The sequence below is a fragment of the Corvus moneduloides genome, chromosome 8 (genome assembly GCF_009650955.1).
Source record: "Corvus moneduloides isolate bCorMon1 chromosome 8, bCorMon1.pri, whole genome shotgun sequence".
NCBI lineage: Eukaryota > Metazoa > Chordata > Aves > Passeriformes > Corvidae > Corvus > Corvus moneduloides.
This window is the reverse complement of record NC_045483.1, coordinates 33,915,485-33,930,607: the sequence shown is the minus strand read 5'-3', so window position 1 is coordinate 33,930,607 and position 15,123 is coordinate 33,915,485. Positions and strand designations below refer to the sequence as shown.

Below are 15,123 nucleotides of genomic sequence, written 5' to 3'. Positions count from 1 at the left end.
ATGTGTCTCAGGGCGGAAAAAACCTGTAAAGGCAGCAGGTTGTGTCTTGGAGCTCGAAAGATTTGCTAAAAATACCGGGAGAGGTTTTTTTCCCTATTTTTTTCTTTTTAAACTAAGGGAACAGTGTGTAACCGTGGGATATCCTTCTGGCTTTTGCCACAATCTGTTTTATTGCTGCCTCTAAAAGAGCTTCTGTCGGAGGTGTGCACCTGTCGCTCCTTTGTTTTGCTCCAAACAAGTAATCACGGAACTGCGCGGAGCCACCGCAGTTGTGCATTAAGCAGGTGGCGGAGCGGGCTCTGAGCTCCGCTGGAGCAGCGGACACATCGCTGTGGTCCCTCGGGTGCTGTTCAAGGAGTTGTTTGTGCCCGGTATCTCCGGGGTGCCGCTCGCTCCTCGGGCGCTGCCGCTGTGTTTTGGCAGCCCCGGGATGCCGGAGGCTCCGTCGGTATCGAGTGTCTGGATCCCGGCAGTCCCGCATTCGCGGCGCGCTCGCTCCCACGTGTGGAGTGTGACTCGTGCCGCCGTGCTGACTGCACGGTTAATCCCGGCCCCTGCTCAGGTGTGGAATGGCTTTTCCAGCTTCTGTAATTAATGTTCGAGCTGTCTCCTTTAGGGGTGCGGCCCTGGAAGTAATTTGTATTTATCTAAATTTAAATTGACCTTTGCGATTAATTTAACAGAGGCTCAGATTCGTGCTTGGTTTCGCTCCTTGGGCTAAGTGTAGCAGTAAATGTGTGAGAAAATCATAAAAAACCATTAAAAATACCGTGAATCTGCTGCGTTTGCCCGGGATGCTGAGCGGACGTGACTGAGGTGTGGGCATGTTAAAATCCTTCTGTCAGAGCCATCTCCTTCCGGAGCTTGGGGAAGGAGGAGGATTTCACTCATGTCCTGGGTACTGATGGTTAGAAAGCTTTCCTGGCTTTAGTTGGGCTGTGCTGTTTGATTTTTTGGCAGCCTGGCTGTGCTGTTGCAGCCGTTAGTTTTGGGGTTTTTTTCAACAGGGATGTTGTGGGCAGGATGGTTTGGTTGAATCCCTGAGAACCAAGAGATTGGGTGCAAGCAGATCAGGATCCAGGGTCCTGGCAGTTCCTTTTGGCAGCGTCTGTGACGTGCCTGGTTATCCCCTCACAGCAGAGATGAGTTATCCTTTCCCTCACGCCGCACATGAGAAACTGTGCGGACCGCTGAGAGAGAGTAGAGACCAGAGAGCGGCTGAATCCTGGAATAAATGATCTCCAAGGAGAAATTAAAGCAACTGGAGCTCTTCAAAATAAAGAGAAAATCGAAAGGAGGTGTTGCCGCAAAGAAGAAGCGGAAAACCAGAAAAATCTGTGTTGAGTGGGAGAAATAATGGACTCAGAGTGTGAGAAGAGGGGTTTGGTGAGGTGCTGGGAATCTCTACTGACAGTCAGAGCAGTGAAATGCTGAATTATTTCCTGGGAAGGCTGCTCAATCTTTGTTATCAGAGGCGGTTAGGACAGTTTAGGCTCACATCAGTCAGTTATGGCTGATGAAGATTTGATCCCGCTGTGTGATGGGACTGCGATGCACAAGCTTCCTGAGACTGTAGGTTATATTAGGAAAGGCATAGGAAGAGTTTGTATAATAGGGGTGTAATTAATAGGTTGGTTACATCAGGCATGTCTGGGCAGTGCTGTTTTCAGTTCCATCAATTCTACTTGGATACTTCTCAGGATGGCTGGTTTCTAGCAGAGCTGATAAATTAAATGGGCCTTCTTTGAAATAGGGTGGAAATGCTAGATGGTCTTATGGATGAGTTCTTTCAAAAACAATATAAATAATACTGGAAGAAACTGCACCAGTAGACCAGAGTACTGTGAGAGGACAGTGCTTTAAAACAAACAAAAAACTCCTCCAGATGGATAAAGTGCAAAGGAGGAGGTTTTGGTAACGCCAAATGGGAGAGAGGGCGAGGAGGTCCCTACTCATGAACAAATACTTGGGTTATGAAGGAACAGTTGGGAGTACAGTAATACTGGGAGACACAGGGCTTGAATGAAGCATTCACAGCTAGCCTGGGAGTTCTGCAACCTGAGGGAGTTGGGAAAGCTCAGCAGGCTCAGCATGTAGGTGTTCCCACAGGAGCAGTCCCTTAGGGAGAAAGACCACGAATCTTTATATTCTATCCCAAACAGCAGGATCACAAGGGGTGAAAGGTCTGGGGAGGGGGATGCAAGAAACTTGAATGAGAAGTTCATTCATTGATCCTGGAGTAGGGATAAGCAAGAAGAAGGAAGTTTTTATTGATATTTGTCGGTCTGCCCTCTGAGCGTGATGGTGGTTTACATTTTGGGATGGCTGGGCAGGGTGAGGAGGCCTAACCGTGGAGGAGCTGGGGCATCCATAGCATTGGAAGAATATGACAGAGATGAATAAATGGACTTGGAGCAGAACTGTCAGAGGCTGCACCTCTTTCCACTCTCCCAGCTGAGCTGCACATACATGAGAGTGGAGGAAGCCTTGCGGAAGAGGAGAGGGGAGAGTTTGCAAATGTGTTTGCAGTGGAGAGAGTGCTGGAGTGGGCTGGGGCGTTGTAATGTGAGGGGGAATGTTTGGGTGGCCACACATCCTGTTGTACAGCTTGCCCTCTGAGGAGCGTGGAGAGAGAATTAAAGTGGGGATATTCCTCAGAGGGACCTTCCTAATGGAACACGGGAAGGCCTTTCCTTGTCTCCTGCTTGTCAAAGTTGAGGGTCGGCTTCCCAAGGGCTGAGGTGTAGTGAGGCTGGGAAGCAGTACGGGAGAAGCTTCACAGGGAAGCAAGCTATAAATGGTTGTCAACTATGTGGTGGTAGACAAAATACTTAAATAAAATGCTCTGCTTTTGTGTGTCGAATGCCTAATCCTGGTGGCTTTCTTCCTGCAGAGATTAGAGGCTCCTGTTACTGCGTTTCCTGGTGCCTGTAGCCAGGGGTTGAGTCACATTGGATTGGAATGTAATCAGCTGGTGCAAAAATACCTATAGAAAATCAAGGGCTTGGCTGTGTGTGGCATTCCTGTGGTACTTCATCCTGGCAGTTCTGGGCAAATCAGGAATATTGACTCCTAGTGACGACTTCTAAGCCTAAGAAGGAAAAACTGAACCCACCTGAGCCGCAGCCAGATTTTGAGTAGGTATTGGACAACCTGCAGGTTTTTCTTTCTGTTCCAGCTGAGGACCAGGCTTACCTGTGTTGATCCATCCTCCGAGCCAAGTAGGATTTTGGTGCAGGTAGCCCAGGTTTAAGGATGTAGTGGAAAGCATATCCTGCAAAGGTCTTGCTCTGTGCCAAGGAAAGATGGGATAAGGCTCAAGAGCAGGATGCAGGGGACATCCTGCTGCGGCTGCCTTTTTCTCAGCACAGATACGACGTGCATTTGGTGGGTTTTTTTCCCTATGCAGCATTGACTTCCAGAGAACCTGTAGTTCAACAGTGTGGTCATAATTTCCTGCAGGACCACCTCAAGCCCTCACTGTCACACAAGCTGCAGTTCATTGCCCTGTTGTTGCCCGGCTCTTGAAACAAATTGTCAGGTGGAGCTTGGCACCCACAGAACCCAGGCAGCGGCAGCGAGCGGCTGCAGGGCTGGTGAGACTTGGAAGACTGTGGGGTGTGTTTTTGCTGAGGATGGAAGCTGGCAAACTAGTTTAATTAACTGTACTGCTGCTTTCCTGACCTGGCATACTGCTGATTGTGATTTTCCAAGGAATGATTAAAAATTTTGGGCTTTTTTTGCTTTTTTTTTTTTGCCTTTTTTTTTTTTTCTTTCATGAACAAAAGCTTTCAAGGGGATGACCAGCAAATATTTTTGGATGTATGAAAGCGGCTAAAGTCAGAATTTCAGGGCTCTCTCTGAGTGAAAGAGGAGCACAATACAGTGAGGACTAGATGTTGGTTTGGGGTTTTTTGACAGTTATTTGATGATATTACCTGTTTTTATTTATTATTGATCCCATGGGAATAATAAAGACTTTGTATCTAGGGTCCGTGATGGGAAAGGAAGTTACAGTCATGATCAAGTTGATCCAGTCACTGATAAAAAAATTTCAGGGCAGGTCTTGTTCCACAAGGGGAATATTTCTCGGCTGTGCTCACACAGGAGGGGTACAGCTCTCCTGACCAGAGTTAAGTCTTGGAAAGAGAAGAAGAAACATAGTTGTTCTTTTCCTAAAGCTGTTTTAAGATTCATCTTAAAGAGGAAGCTTTCTGTGAGGTTAGGTCCCACCCAGTCTGAAGGGTGAAACGTAACTTTTATGACTTCATTTCTGATTTGTGCTATGAGTCACCGGTTTGCCATTCTATAAAATAGCATTGAGCTGACTCAAATATGCAATTTAAATTATTCTTCTGGTTGTAGGTCTGTGTAAATGTAGAAATTGTTCTAGATTTGGGTGGCTTGGTTTTTTTAAAAAATAATTATTCATTTACTGCAGTGTCAGTTGGTGCTCAGCCACTCTTCCTAAAATCCCAACTGCTGCTTTCTGCTTCTGTGGCTGCTGGTAGGATGAGGAACTATACTTGAAAAATTTGGAATTTGTTGAAACTAGATGAAACTGTGTTCTCTGTGCTCACCATGGGGGAATACTTCTTATTTCTGGAGTGCTCTTGGCGTGAGAGACCACCTGTGATATTGCTGATGGGGATTTCATTATATTTTCACTTTTCCAGGGCAAACTACAGCAATCATGCTTTAAGGGCTGTTTTGTCCTTGAGTATTTAATGACGAAAATTAAACTACTTGGGCTTCTGCCACTAAAGATTTGGCAAAGGGTTTTCTCTCTGTTATTAGGGTCTCAATTGGTCATCAAAATGAGATGTCATCTTAATGAAGATGAAAATATGCGGCACTTGAGTGTGGTGTGGAATTAGTTTCCAGCAGGACAAGCCTGTGGGGTATGGCTTTTGTCTCATGTAAAGCACACAGAGCATGTCCACTATCTTTTTCTGCATTCTTGGCAGCTCTTAAGGAATTAGCAAATGTAGAGCTCGTTTCAGCAATTTGCTTTTGTTGGCTTCCCCAGGAGGAAAGGACTGCAATGTGGAAACTCTCAATCTCTGACGCTGCCTGTTGGAATAATTAAAACTCAAATTTCACTTCGGTATGTAACTTGGGAAGGATCTACCAGTGACCAACCACCATAAAAACCAGCTCTGGGTGATTGTCAGTCTCGTACTCTGTCAGTCTTGTTGTCTTCTGCCAGAACTGATTCCTGATGATGTTGAGCTCTTTTGGATTCGCAGCTGAACCCTGCAGAAGGAACAGCAAAAGGATGTTTGCTGGCCAGGGTGCAGGTTGTGAGACATAATCAGAGTAGGAAGGAAATTAGTTGTGACAGATTATTGCAAGAGGAAATAGTTATTCACTCCACTTCAACCATTCTTTAAAAATACATCCTCATAATTTAGCTTTGTAATTTTTCTTAGATGTTTGGACTTAAGTGATGATGAGTTTTCTGCCCGGCAAAGCAACTCCAAAAATGACAGTTTTAAGTACTACTCTGACAAATGAAGATATTAAGAGAAAATGGGCTGCCCAAGATAGCACAGGAGTGATGTGGGATTTTTTTTCAACTTGTGTGTTAAAAAGAAATGTCTGGGGTCTGGATGATGGTTTTTCTATACAAATTTTCCTGCACGATTCCTGTTCTATCATTATTCATGCTTGCCACTGAGAATAGTTTGACATTCCACGTCCTGCTCGTGTTTTCTACTTCTGGACAAAACTCACATTCACACCGTGAATATGCAGTGCAGCAGCAACCTTTTAATAGTCATTTAAATTAATTGGAAACCTGTCCCAAACATCACAAAGATTCCTGGGGCGGGGAGAGACGGGAGGGAAAGCTGGCGGCAGAAGTTATTTTCTCCCTGAAATAACAGTGAAGTGAAAAACTGCAGAGATTTCCCAGGGAGAGAAAAATGTGATTCCTTTTTTGGAATGAAAATGCCCTGATTTGTCATGTGACTTGGGAAATCCTCTTGGCTTCCTGCAGAGGGGGAAAGGGTGAGTGGAAGGTTTGGTCGGGTGGTGGAGCCTGTCATGTTTGTGATGCGTGAGGGCGTCTGCAGCACAAAGGGTTCCCATGGGAGCCTCCTGCTCGCTGCAAGGCTATTCCTGTTATCCAGGGACTTGTTCCTGAGGCAGTGACAACAGAAATTTCATTGTCTAAATATTGAGTAGATTGGATAATTGCACTCGTACAGCGCTCTGTGGTTTCTTCCAAGTTTGGGGGTGTTGTATTTAAGTGGAGAGTAGGATCCTTCCCTTGGATTCAAGGGAACCAAATCCAGTGTCTCTGTTAAGAAAGAAGAGTTGCTTTATGAGCAGTGTATATTGCTAGTAATGAAACCAGCTCCAGATAGTCCCTTCTGAATTAAGGGAATATATAAAAAATTTTCACCTCTGAAAATGAGAAGCTCAAGATGAGCTGTCCTTGTGCTTCATGAGTTGCCTAGAAAACTTCTCGGTTTGGCTTTAATTCAGGCTGTGGTCAGGGCCCTGCATCACACTGCTGTTGTTGTTTCTGACCCTGGAAACCGTGGTGTTGGAGGGGAGAGGAGCCACTGCAGGTGCTGAGACATCCGTTCCTCGGTGCTTGGCTGCGCGGTGCGAGTCTCATCGCTAAGTAACGAGAAGCTGATGGTCCAAAACAGAGCTTTGGTCTGAAGCCAAAAAGCCACGGATTTCTCCAACCATAAAGTTGAAGAGAGTACCGAGATGAATTTTAGTTTAAGGATAATTTTGTCCAAAGACAAAGACTGTGACTCAGATTCACACACGTTCTCATGGAAAATAAATCACGGTTTTGAATCAGCCACTCACTCGTGTGTGTGTAGGAGTGACCATTTCCATATTTCCTTTTGGCATTTAGTGCTCAAGAGTAATTTTAAACAAACAGTTTCACAAAGTACCTCATTATTGAGCTAGATTGAGCAGGGCAGGATATGACACCACACAGATACGGTTTTGTGAGTTGGCAAGGAAGTAGGATTTTGAGAAGAGCATTGATACTGTGCAGGCACTTGCGAAATGAATTGTTTTGTAAATAACATTTTTAACAGGTGGTGATTTTTTTTCATCTTTCCCCAAAGGTGGGTTGTTTCTGGTGACTGTCCCTGCACACCATTCAGTTTTTCTCCACACAGCAGCTCCTTTGCTTGTGCTGAACTGTTTTTTTTTCCATTTGCAGTCAGTGGTACACACGTTGCATCCTCTGCAGGATGCCCTCCCCTCTCCCACTCCAAGCACACTGGTAACACACAGCTCCAGTTTGTGTGGAGCACACGGGGCTCTGGATCTGGGGCAGGGAGTTTGGTGGAGCTGCTGCTTTCATGACCTACTTCTTCATGGAAGTAAAAAACTGCTCTTGGTGGCTCAGATGAGAGATTTTTGGAACAATAATCAGACTCCAGTTTGATCCAGTTGTACTCCTCGAGGTTGTTCGCTGAATTATTCCAGTTTCAGTGGAAAGAAAGAGACAGGAACACCTAAGCCTAGAGCAGTGTGGCTTTTGGGATTAAAGTAAGCCCTCTGTGCTCCTGAGGAGCTGTTTGTTGTTGTGGTCAGTCAGATGTAATTAATTTCTTCATTTGCCCTTTTGTAGAGGGGTAGGTGTGTGACTGACTCATCCTCAACACTGTAACTCCCATTTTTACTTCTGTTTAGGACATTTGGCAACACTCATAAAGCTGAATTGCTATGATTAGCCTGGCATTTTATATAATAGAGTGCACCAGAGAGAGCTGTTTGTTCTTGGAATTACGATGTCGAAGTACCACAGTAGTTTCCAGGGCAGCATTTACATAATTCGTGTGGATTTCCAGGTTAGGGGGAATGCACGTTGCCATGTGACAGGCGGATCTCAGGAATATCTTCACGTTCCCAGTGTATCTGCAGTAGCCGATGCATGGGTTTGATGGCACTGCAAGAGCTCTGCTTGCCTCCTTCAGGAGCTGAGGATGCTCCAGGCAGGGTTCTGACCCATAAACACTTCCAAGCTTCCCTACAGCCTTGGGAATGTGGAAATACGTGCGTGGCCTGCAGGCACATGGAGGAAGCTGAATTCCTGCTGTAGCCCTGCAATCCCAGAGAGGACGTGGAGACCCCACTGGGTGGGTGTCAAGTCCATGTTTTCTCAATTTCCTTGGCTGAAAAGTTAAGTCAGCCCTTACCTCCTTTCCACTGAGCAGCCCCCCAAACCCCGCCTCTGTTTTCTGTTAATTTCTTTTTATGTGCTCCAGCTCTGTTGCTCTGCCTCCTCCAAGCTTTTCCAAAGAAAACTAATAAAAAAATAATAGTAAAGCTTTTGGCCTTCTATTGTCATGCTTTTCATTTTCATAATACCAACTAGCATCCCATGAGTTGATTTTAGGCTAGGCTAATTTAGTTCTCAAGTGTATTTCCCTTTTTTTGCCATTTGTGAGCACAGGGTAGTTTTAGTATTATTTTGGCCATGATTTGCCTTGGAAAAAGCATTCTCTGGAACACTTTAATACAGTTATTAAATAACTGTAAATGGCCAAGCTGCTAGAGAGCAGCTTGGCTGACCACATATGCATGAAATTTACTTAATCCTAAGTGATTAAACTTGAATTTTATGGGCTATGTTTACAGCCACAGTTCTCCAGCTCTGATTACATCTCTGTGCTGCTTGAACCTTAATATTAATTTTCAGTCCTGATGATCACTGAGTTGTGTGAGGCTTTTCCCATGGCCAGGTCTACCTCAGTCTGGTTTCTGAAGAAATATAACAGTCAAAATAGAAGAAAAGACGTGGTTTTTTGTTGCTGCCGTTACTGTATCTTCCTCCTGCTGCTCTGGTGTTGTGCTGAGTCTCAACCTCTGCTCTAGGCTGTTTGAGATGCATGAAGAGCTCGTACATAAACATGAGAGAAATCCATGCAACTTCTTGGTAGAGAAATTTTGATTTATTGCATATTACCTGAGTGCAAAACCCTTCCAGCTTGTGCTGTGAAAAATATCTGCCCATTACCTTGCAGATCCGAAGAGCATCACCCAAGTTGGAAGGACATTGTGAGTATAATAACTTCATGTTTTTGAGATCCGTTAATGAAGTTCAGGTTGTGTGATATTCAAAGTCAGCTTGCTAACTTGCTGATCCGTGTGAAGAAATCCCACTGACTCACTGGGAAGGTGGTTATTTCCCAAAATCAAGGGCAAGGACAGTTGCAGGCAGACAAAAATAATGGGGGTGGGAACAAAGTGGATGAAAAATAGGATGCACTTGAGCTGTTGTCATCTGTTCATATTCCACTTTGCCATCTATCACTATTACTATAATAAGTACAGGAATTTGAAGGCACATCAGAGCTCTTCAGTGACTTCTTCTGTATTCCTGATTCATATTCTGGGAATTTTGGTGCAAAGATGCTGTTCTTGTTCATCCCTTGGTCTTTCTGGTGCTGTTGCTGCAAGGTTACCTTCCTCTCCTTGTTGAATAATAGTGATAAACACAGTTCTTCCCCTGTGCAAAGGCTTTTCTCTTCTAGTAGGGTTTTTTTTTCCCCTCATCCTTGCTGTGAGAACAAGACTACCAAGTCATTTTGGGGCTATTGATTGCACTTTTTCACAAGAGACTGAAGGAGCAGAACCTTAATGAAAAGTCTTTTAACTTTTAACTTTTAACAGTTATAATTGCTGTTGGCAGCTTTAATTGTGATGTGGCTTTTCCAGGTAGATAATCTGATAGGAGAAGGATAACCAGGCTCTGACTAGACACTTGCTTCATTTCAGCCCACAGCTCTGACCAGCCATTAATTTTCTTTCCCTCTCCACAGTAACTAGTGTGGAGCTATGAAGCTCAGAGGTTGAACACAGTATATTAATTAACCCTTGTGTCCAGGAGAGAGCAGATGGGAATGCTGGCCTTCAGGATGCCCTCCTGTGAGAGTGCAAATCATCTGCCTTTTGGCCAGCTGCTGTTCATAAAGTATTTCCTTTATAGAAAAGCTTTTAAGTAATATTCAGGTAGGATTCAGAATAATAAAGTTGCATAAAACGTGTGCCACTTTGCTGCTGAAGCTGCTTGTTTCTTTTTCCCTTAGTAGGGCTAAGTAGCAGTGGCTGGCAAGATTAATTTTATATAATGTGCTGATCTAGCACTCCAGAGTCTCCAGTGGTAAATAATTTTCTCCCTGTCCTCTCCCTTTTCTTCTGTCTTCCACCAAGTTTAGTTTCTAAGGCACAAACCCAAACAGAATATGTAGAGGTGTAGAATGTCTGCTTCATCCAGCACAAGCCATTAATCCCTCTCTGCACAGTTTTACATTTCTTGATTACAAATGAATTTTTTGATCAATAATTAGCAAAAACTTGGAAGGGAATGCAAGTGAAATAGCAAAAAGTAAACAAGCATGTCTTAGAACGTAGTTGGTTGAATCATCTCCTTCAGACATTTGACTGGTGATAATTTTCAGACTGAATTTCCACTCTTACTTCCTAGACCCCCACTGAGAGGTTTTGGGGGAATCTCAAACTTCTGGGGGCAGTTTTAACTCAGAGTAGGCTGAAACTGAGTTTTAAAAGACAGCTTTGAAGATAACTGATTTCCAAACAAACATCTTCTCTTTACTGTGCTTGTGTTAAGATCATCCTAGTTTAGAACAATAATCTGGAATTACTGTCAGTGAAACAGTAATCTGGCAGAGTGCAGATTTAAATGGATACTGCTAACAAATCGCTGGCAGTGAACTGAGCAGAGCTTCAGCATCAAAATATTTCCGGCTTTCTTGTAGTTTTCAGAGTTGTTTTGCATTTTGCTGATTATTTCACAGTGGAGACAGTGGAAAATGACTTGTGTTTTTTGAGTTTTAGGGCCACCATGAATTTTTTTGCCCTCTCTTGGTTTCCTTGAGTGTGTTTTTTGGCGAAGAACTGCTTTGCCAGGCATCCATTGTGAAACTGGAAACACTGGGCCGTACACAACCTCACCAATTTTGTGGTTGCAGTTGTAGGATGCTCCGATTTGTATCCATTTGCTCTGGGAAAAGTTACTGTTTGGGTTGGAGGATGGCAAAAACTGGTGTTTTCCTGTCCCTCTGTCAGTCAGGGCATGCAGAAGGAGCAGCTGGTTGTTCTCCTGGAGGAGTCAGTGTGGAGTGGAAGGCAGGAGGTGCAGGGTGGCCCCGGGGTAACGCCGTAGTCGCCGCTGGCAGAGAGAGGCCTGGAGGAAGGAATTTTTGCAGTTCCTGTGCAAGCAGGTGATTTGCCTTTATGAATCCTTCCTTGTCTGGGTGCAGAAGAGCTTTTCAGGGAAGGCTGAGGCGGCTGTGCGGATTCTCTCAGGTTTTCTGTGAGTAAATATTTAGTTTCTAAGAATCACTGCCCTTTGAGTGGTGACTGTGAGTCCCTTCCAGAGAAAAGGGCTGCTTGGACCTCTTGGAGGACTTTTGGCCTCTGACATTAAACTTGCTCTTTGTTCCCATTTGGAAACTCTTCTTTGGGATTGCAGAGTAGTTCCTGTTGCAAGTGTGAGCTGTGAAGAAGGAAGTTTAGCTGCTGAGCATCCCTGACTCCAGGATCCTGCAAACAGATGGACACTGGGCTGGTTGGGAACAGGGTGTCTTAGTGCAGCTTGTGTGGCTTCCAGGGGCTAAGTAGGAATGGATTGTGGTTTAATGCCACTAAATGGGAAAAAAATGTAATTAGTGTTACATTTACTCTGTATAGGTACATACCACTTAACATACAACTGTGTTTTCAGAGCAATTTTCCTCCATCTCATAATACCAACCATAAAAATTCTACTTCTGTAGCATGGCCGTAAAAAATAATGACCTATTCCAATGTGCTATTGCATTCCTGAGCTTTAGGAAGTGTCTCTGTGGTGTCAAATCTGCACTTGGGGCTGTGCTGTGGAGCACCAGGGTTGGAGCTTGATTTGTATGCAAGGGAGCGATGCTGGGGTGGTTGCTGCTGCAGAGAAGGAGGCAATTTGTGTGTGCTTCAGGAAAGAGCAGGGAGCTTGAAGGGCAGAGCTGCTTGCTGGCTGGGGAAGCTATCCCTCTTTTCCAGCACCTCCAAGGAGGGGAATTTATGTTTCTTCCAATATTGTGTGCCTCTTCTACCACTGCAGCATTTAACTGGGCATTCTCTCCATCCACTGTCTAGTAAACATTTATTTAGCAAGTTCTAAGGCAAAAATCCACAAACTGTTAGGATAGAGATTAAACCAATTAACAGCTTTGCTAATATATCACAGAATCCTAGAATGGCCTGGGTTGGAAGGGACCTTAAAGCCCATCCCATTCCAGCCCCTGCCATGGGCAGGGACACCTCCCACTATCCCAGGCTGCTCCAAGCCCCAATGTCCAGCCTGGCCTTGGGCACTGCCAGGGATCCAGGGGCAGCCCCAGCTGCTCTGGGCACCCTGTGCCAGGGCCTGCCCACCCTCCCAGGGAACAATTCCTTCCCAATATCCCAGCTAAATCTCTCCTCTGTCAGTTTAAAGCCATTCCTCCTTGTCCTGTTACTCCACGCAGCTGTAGAAAGTCACTCTCCCTCTTTTTTATAACCCCCCTTTAAAGCACTGGAAGGAACTCCAGGTTTCCCTGGAACTTTTTCTTCTCCAGGCTGAACAGCCCCGGCTCTCCCAGCCTGTATGAAGGGAATTGGTTTTAGAAGTAATTAACAAGGGGGAACACAACAGTCCCCCCAAATGGGGGTTTTTGTGTCCCCTCAGCAGCTTTGCTCAGTGCCCAGATCAAAACCAGCTGGGCAGAGGATGGCAGCCCCACCCTGGTGGGTTTGAAGAGATGGTTCCCACCTGGCCCCGGGGGCTGGAGAGGCTTTGTGCCCATTAGGGGAATGAGGAACAGCTGGGTGTGGAGCAGCCTAATGAGGGGCAGCTGCCCCGGGGCCCAGGTGAGGGTGGTGAGCAGGATAAAAAGGCTGGGAGAGCACCTCTCCCTCTTTTGGTGCTGCCTCAGTTCTTCTCTTTCCTCAGCAGGGAGCGTGTGGTGAGTGATACCTGTTATTTCTGCCTGCAGGGTTTTGGGCTGGAATTAGCTTTCTGTGTTACTTAATGTGTTGTGTTGTAATTATCTGGCATTTCAAGTCTTCTCACCTTCACGTATTGGGCCAGAGCTTGGGATGTGTATTGTGAGTGCTCAGCAACTGGGAGAACTAAACTTTCTGCAGAGAAAGGAAGTGCCCTTTACCACCAGGATAGACCTGGGGGAAGTGAGGTTTTTGTCTTACAAGCCTTGTTTTCTTCTCCAGCTTTTCCCCACACCTTAAAGAGAGTACCTAACAAAGTTGAGAACTGTGTCAGGGATGTTTTTGGTGCTTCTTACCCTTGTTTATACTTTAGTAGTAACTCCAGGAAAAATGTCTCAATTCAGGAGAAAACGTGGGGAAGCTTTACAACCAGCCTGGTGTCTTGGTTATGTGTGTGCTTAGATCAGAATGAGCCTTTTATATTGGCAGGGTAAGGGACAAAGAAATGCCTTTTTAAGCATGTCAGTGGCTGGATAAAGTAAATAAAGGTGAAGGCACGCAAATATTTGTCTGCTGTTTGGGTTGTGTGTGATAGGGTGCTGGATATGGTGGTGAAAAATTCCTCCTTTTTGTGTACAAAGTCAGTTTTATTCTGACTGCAAGCTAACAAATAGGTCAATATTAAAATTCTGCTGTCACCTTTTCAAGGAAATTATGTAGGCAGGATTATCTGGCTTTTCCTAGAGATAGATGTCTAAACAATTGTCACTAGCAGATGGTTTGGGTAAGGCTCTCTTAAAAATGTCAAGTTGTTTTTCTCGTGACAAAGTTCAAGTCAACTAAACCTGATTTAATTAGGTGTGGAGATATTCCTGCTTCAAAATGGGCTCATGGAATAGGTTTCTTTTTCCTCCTTTTGCCAAGCCGAGTGTGGAAGCTGTGCCTGAGCACAGGACAGCACCTGAATGATTCTGGTGGCAGTGTGACCATGTGAGAGCTTGGGGGAATGAAAACTCGAGTGAAATTCACAGATGATTCAAAGTTTAAAGGGCACTGGGATAAATCCGAGTACCAGTGGGTGGTATTGTGGTGTGAAAAGTTACTATGGGCACCTCCTTAGCTGAAATTGCATCCAATCAGGACTTTCAGCTGGGGCTGATCATCTTCTGATGGGCAAAGAAATGATTAACTAATCACACCTGGCAGGTTAAAAAGGTCGTGTTCGGGGCTGGGTGGCGATGATGATTTGGTTGGCAATATGTTGGTGGCTGAGTACACCCTTGTGGGTTTTTCCATTGGGAACTTCTAGATTGGAGAATTAGATCAGCTTGAAGGAAGTTAAGATATTTTGAATTATTCTTGTTGTGGCTTAGTCAGTGTTCAAGCTGGAAGAAGGTCGAATTTTGCAAGCTTTCCTTGTGACTCTTAATGAGCAGTAAACCTGAGCAGTTGTTGGGAGTGACTGGGTAGCTTTTGTTGGAGAGAGTCTTTGCAGCTTGGCAGCTTCCACCTTTTTGGAGCGTGGCTGGATTCAGTGCCACGTCAGGTTGCTTAAGGCCTTGTAAATCTTCATTTGTCCTGAAGTGCCTGAGCTCTGGGGCTGGATACTTCTAGTCCCGAGTAATTTCATTTTGGAGTTTGGCAACGCTGTTCTTTCCACACTTTAATTAAACTCCTGCCTGACTAACGAGGTTCTTCACTAATTCTCCTCCACCCCTGCCATGTTACTTGTTCTCTGCCGGCATCTGTTTGTTCCTCTCTTCCCTATTTTATCGTCCTGATCTTCACCCTTATGTCTACCAGCATGAAAATAAAAACCTGGAAGGCTTGGGTAGTAAAGATTTCAGCTCTTGGAGAGGTGTTAAGAGGTGTTGAGTATCACCATTGATTCAAGTTGCAGAGTCTGTTCATGGCAAGGAACTTCTTTCTAATGCATAACATGTAAAAGGCAAAAAGAAAATACCTGTTCTTAAAGTTTCATCAAAAGTGTGAGCTGTGAATGTGGTTGGAGAATAACTTGAAAAATGGCACCAAAATCCAAAAGGGTTTTGACTATGCTGGATGCATCCTCCTGTTAATTGGGAAGTGTGACTGAAAAATAATTTTGGAGAAAATAGGTGGGATTTGTTAAAAAAAGCAGCATTAATCTGCATTTGT

At 44.8% G+C, this 15,123-nt stretch overlaps 1 protein-coding gene across 2 annotated transcripts in view; it reads left to right on the top strand.

Annotated features, from left to right (window-relative positions):
• MCU (mitochondrial calcium uniporter) overlaps positions 1–15,123 on the top strand; it is a 77,017-nt gene that overhangs the window by 810 nt on the left and 61,084 nt on the right. The gene's annotated exons all lie outside the window — the stretch shown is intronic.